The 5,520-nt window shown below is 43.2% G+C and overlaps 1 long non-coding RNA gene across 3 annotated transcripts; it reads left to right on the forward strand.

Annotated features, from left to right (window-relative positions):
* Positions 1-1,436: 1,436 nt before the first annotated feature.
* Positions 1,437-5,123, forward strand: LOC127333985 (uncharacterized). Of its 3 annotated transcripts, XR_007871793.1 has the most exons (5): positions 1,437-1,760; positions 1,883-1,951; positions 2,259-2,455; positions 4,528-4,593; positions 4,697-5,123. It is a non-coding gene; the product is annotated as an uncharacterized lncRNA (long non-coding RNA). The 3 variants fall into 3 exon arrangements; XR_007871792.2 differs by lacking the exon at positions 1,883-1,951 and having other exon boundaries at positions 1,438-1,760; positions 4,697-5,122; XR_007871791.2 differs by lacking the exon at positions 1,437-1,760 and having other exon boundaries at positions 1,779-1,951; positions 4,697-5,122.
* Positions 5,124-5,520: the final 397 nt, after the last annotated feature.

Genomic DNA, 5,520 nt, shown 5'->3' on the forward strand with positions numbered 1-5,520 from the left:
GAGGAAACGAAGCCTTTTCCTTTACGTATTGAGCCAGGCACAAACCCCACGCGGCAACACACAATGCAATAGAATCCACCGTCTCCCCGTACAAATTGCATCCTATTTTTTTTTTTTTGAAACGGACAAAAAAGCTTTTGCCTTATATTGATATAGGAGAAGCAAACAAGATGATGGCCAGCGCCAAAAAAACAAAAAAAGAGGGGGGAAAGAAACCCCCACCCGGAAAGGGAAAAGGAAATCAGCCTACAAGCTCCGCCAAGTTCTTAGCGCCGACGAGGATCCAGTCCTTCCCTTCCTCTCTAATCTTATGCATGACGACCGAAGGTAAAGAGGATCTGTTGTTGAAAACCCGCTCATTCCTTTCCTTCTAAATCTCCCAGGTGATAAGCGTGATGGCAGTTCGCAAACCTCTGGGGGAAGAGGTGGTGGCCTTGGTGATGGCTTGCCAATAGTCAAGCACCTTATTCCTACCAACCCCCAGGCTGTTGATAAGATCCGGACAAGAGAGCCAGGAGGCCGCAACCGTCCAGATCCTCTTGGAGAAACGACATTCGAAGAGGATGTGACGCGCCGTCTCGGGGGTGCATCTGCACAGCTGGCAGGTGGGTTGATGTGGCCATCCGCGTTTTGCAAGGCGATCCGCGGTCCAGAGGCGATTTTGGACGGCAAGCCAGGCGAAGAAACGACACTTTGGGGGTGCCCAAGTCTTCCAGACAATGTTGCCGAACTGACATGGCAAAGAGGCGAGGAACTGGACTTTGTAGGCAGAGCTGGCCGAGTAGCATCCATTAGGGGTCAAGGACCAGGTTATGGTGTCCTCCGAGTCTGGGAGGAGCTGGACATCAGAGAGTAGATCCCAAAGGCGGACGTATTGCTCCATATGTTCAACAGTGAAATCATCGATCGCGATGTCAGAGACCCAGTTATGGTCATGGAGAGCATCTCGAACTGTCCGATTCTTTCTCCTGGAGGCCTTGAAAATCAGGGGGGCAAGGTCCTTTGGTGGCGTGCCATGAAGCCAGGAAGAGGACCAGAAGGAGGCCTTGGAGCCGTTTCCGATGGTGACACGGGTGGCGGCATTAAAGAGGTCAACGTCGGAGGCATCGTTGGGTGTTTCAGAACCCACCCACGGCTTCTCAGGAGCTCTCCACTCGTACCACAGCCAGCGTAGCCTCAGTGCCCGAGAAAACTTCTCCAAGTCCAAGATTCCCAAACTTGCATCCTATAAATAAATACACCTTTCCTAATTTCCAGCTAGCTGAAATGCCAATTCGCTTCAAGTCAGATCGCAGGCCGCTCATTCCTAACGGTGGCACGAATCTTGATGCTCGCTCAGTTGGCTCGTCCTCCGTGTACGTGTCCGGTTTTTTATGATTCCGGTTTTCAGTTGGCCTGGTTTTTTCTTTTTATTTAATTCGGGGTCCATGCTAATTTGTCGGTAGCTTCATTTCCTTTTCCTTTCCCCATTATCTCTGGTAGGGGGAGAGCGTGTTTCCGTGGAGGTGGTGGTGGGATCTACTGGCGGAGGGCCTGGTTCTCCCGCGGGCGAAGGTGAAATCGGTGAAGTCCATTGGAATGAGGAACCAGTAGGAGTCCGCTGCTCTTCGTCCCTGTGTTTTTGCCGCAGTCTGGAAGTGATAACTAAGAAGTATGGGTTGTCGTGGATGCCGAGGAGCTGGGTTCCTCCATGGCGGAGCTAACAGGAAGCGACCACTGTTTCGAGGTGGCTGCACGAGGCAGCGTCGCCGGCCTGACGGGTACCCTTTTTTTCGTTTCTCCCATGTTCTTAGCTCCATTTCGAAAAAATGTCCTTCTTAACAGCTTCATGTACGCCTTCACATCGAAGTCTTATAGTTCCGCGTGCGGATCTGTTACTTAGGTTGTTAGGCAGTGCGAGGGAGAAAGCGAATTCATTGATTTGCGAGGTGATTATCGGCTGCGTTCCTCCGTGAGTTTTTCCCCTTCTAGTGTTTTTCTGGCCATCCTTGATTCAGAACGTTCTAGCAGGTTTTGTTCTATTTCTGAATTGCCATTTTGCGGTTAGCAGCTCTGAGTTTTAGCTAGGTCAAACTCGTACCTGAATATACTGATATTTTGCCAGTGGAAAGTGGAAGAGAAAAAATGATTCCCAACTGCAAGTAGTGTTTTGTTCTGCACAACTGTGTTCATGTACTAAGTAATTGGAAGTTTGGAACGAATACTAGGAAAATATAAGACCAAACGAGTGAAATTGACTCTTTTTGTATTTTTTGCAGTCTTGTAGGCATTTGTAAATTTGCTGGTCTGCTGGTGCCTGGTGGTTGTACAATCGCCTGTGAAAGGATCTAGGATGGAACAAATTGGTTCAGTATTGAAGGATGTGGGGTTATTGGGCTCTGGTGCAGCATATTGTTTCGTTCTCACTGAGGCAGTGGATGATGAAGTAGAGGGGTTACGCGGTTGTTTTGTTGAGGTATAAACCTGCCCTCTGTATTTTTTATTTATTTATAAGCATTTTGCTTCTAGTTTCATGGAACCTGATAATGGACGAGTTTTTTCTTACATGGTGCGCTCATTTATAAATTTAACTGAATAACACGTACTGGTGTAGATGATTTTAGAACAAAAACCACTTTGTCATGCTTCCTGGTTAGGCCTGCGAGAGAGTTAGATTGTACGGTTTGTTGATAGATGTTAGATTTCCGAAGAATTGCATTTGCTACTGATCTTCTTTGGTACAAGTTGCTAGTTGACTAATGATATGCTTATTTAGAGATCATCATCAGTTCATACATAGTATGCTTTCTTCTCGTTGAGTTGTTCCACAATTATTGTGATAAGGCAGCTATCCATCGAGAACCACTGTAAGTGGTAGCCTCAGATCAATTTCAATATGGGATATCTTCTACTTAATTGCATCGTCTTTGTTTGTTCCTCATTTTATTTCTTCAGTTATAGCTTCTTTCTCTTTAGTTTTTTGTCACTCTTTCTTGAGTATTCCATTATTACTCATCTCAGTTTTCCTCATTTCTAATTTCCAGTGTTTCTCTCATTCTTTCTTCAGTTTCTTTTCTTATTACATTCATTGTATCTTATTATTCAGTTTCATCATTTCTCTGTCCCTTTCTCCACTGTGTTAGTATTAAGTTATTTCTGTCAATTCAAGATTTAGTCATTCTTGAGTATTGCATTTATTATTCATCTCAGTTTCTGTCATTTTTAAGTTTCTTTCTTTTTGTCTTCATTTTATCTTATTATTCAGTGTCATCGTTCCTCTATCTCTTTCTTCGCCATGTAATTTCTAAGTTTTTCTTCGTGTCTTTCATTCTCCGTCTCGCATTATCTGTCCCTTATTTTCCGTCACTCATTCTTAGAGCAGCAAACTTTCTTGCTTTAGTCATTATTTGTTAATTTTACTTTCTTCTACTCATTCTCTGGCACTCATTTTCCGTCTCTCATTCTCTGTCTCTCATTCTCCGTCGTGTCAGTTTTCAGTTATTCTCTGTGCCTTTCAAACTTTAGTTACTATGCTAATTTTACTTTCATTTTCTCATTCTGCTCTCATTCTCTGTCACTCATTTTCCGTCTCTCATTCACATTCTCTCATTTTTAGTCTATCATTCTTTGTTAGTTTCACTCATTGTTGAGTTTTCGTTTTAGTTTCTTTCTTCTCAGTTTATCTCTTTCATTTTTAGCCTAGGCATATCTTTTTTAGATCGTCACGCAGATTAATGCTTTCCTCCACTTGATTAGGATCATGTGTCAAACTTAGAGCACATATACATGGCGGCTTCTCAGTGCTGCACCAAGCAAAGTTCCATTGTTAGGCCCATGAATCTTTGAGTTAGAATTTTTATTTTGTTTTAGTTGTAGGTTTCCATATATGTTGTTTGTGTTTAGTTGTGGTCTTTGCATTGGCCTACTTTATCAGGATATTAGCCGTCGGCCTCCGAGACAATAGCTGACAGAGAAGGACCTGCATGATACAGAATGGCACTTCTGTGACATCTTCAGAGTTGATCATTTTGGTAACGTACTTTAGTATGTCTAGAAGAATGTGTGGCACTTTGTTTAGTGATCATGAACAAACTTTACAGTGACTAGGAAGTCTACTTTTTTGCTTGGTGCACTTGCATGTTTTTGTTTGTATAGTACTAATGCATACACTAGTTTCAACTGCTATTTAGATCTACGTCATACACTGTACCAGAGGTAAACTGCTTACAATTTTGGAAATTCGGCATGATCGGTGTTTGCAGAGTCACCCGCAATCTGTACTGCACTTTTCATTTTCTCATGTATCTCTTCAACTAGCTCACTTTCTTTCTATGCGTAAATAGGCTTCACTCTTCTTAATGATATTAGTATCCAATGTAGTTTAAGTTTATGGCCACCTGCCCCTTTTTCATGACACAGCTTACTTCCAAATATCTTCAACATGTTGTTGTAGATATGAGAGTTAACATAACTGGGCTTGGGGTTCTCCTAAACTGAAGTATGGGTTTTTTTCTATGCTTGCTAATACCATCGAGCATTTGTTTGCAGATCTAGACAAACAGGAGAGTTTTGATTTATCAAGAAAGAGAGAGATAGTGAAAAGGAGTGTATGAGGTCCAAAAGTTTGCCCATCTACTATTGCTTTCTTCATTTTGTTGTAGGTTTCCTCATTCCCCTCCATCGTGGATCCATTTCTGATTCTGGTCTCACTTTCCAGTGTGGTGGCCGTCGTTGGTTCTAGGTGGCTTTGCGTGAGGAGGAAGAAAAGAGAGATGCTGAGGTGGAGGCACTTGATAGAACAAGCCAACCTCGAGTGCATACGCTAGATAGACCGTCGAGAGAGCCACCCACGGGGCATCAGCCACCCACGGGGCATCAACTGATATGGAGTACGATGGAGGTTCTTGAAGGTTGCGGATGCAACAATATCGAATCTGTATTGTCGTCGGATGACCGATCTCTGTTTGGCCATAGGCAACTTTTGGTACCAACTACAAGTGTTTAGATCATCTCTCCGTGTTTATGTGCATTTAGGCACCTTTCATATCTGCTTGACGCTTTGTCGTCGACACATGTTGTACTCTTGAGCTATAATGTTAATATACTTTAATGTTCAAAAAAATAAATAGAAATCCCAGTTTTCTATTTATGTGTAAGGCTCAGAGAAGGTTGATGTAACAATAATGGCCTATTTTCAGTCCATGTGCGCCAAAAGCCCAGCTCAATTGATCAGTAGCTGGGTTCAATGGTGATTGGGAAAAAATCAGGAAAACCCGGATTAACCAGAATGAACAGTTTGACTTCTTCAAATGTGACTGAACCGGAATGGTGATTGGAAGCGGGGATTGAATGAGTAAATGAATACTACTGAAAGGGAGAAATATGACTTATGCCGAATTGCAAAATCAGCTAGATGATGGTTAGACAATCCCAAATAAATATACAAGCGACGAAGCAATGCTAGCAATCCTGGCCCGTGTCCTCTGCCCTAGCGCCGTGACTCCACCGTCTCCTCGTTCTGACTACTTCGCCGGAACGAAG

This window comes from Lolium perenne, chromosome 2 (assembly GCF_019359855.2).
Source record: "Lolium perenne isolate Kyuss_39 chromosome 2, Kyuss_2.0, whole genome shotgun sequence".
NCBI classification, from domain to species: domain Eukaryota; kingdom Viridiplantae; phylum Streptophyta; class Magnoliopsida; order Poales; family Poaceae; genus Lolium; species Lolium perenne.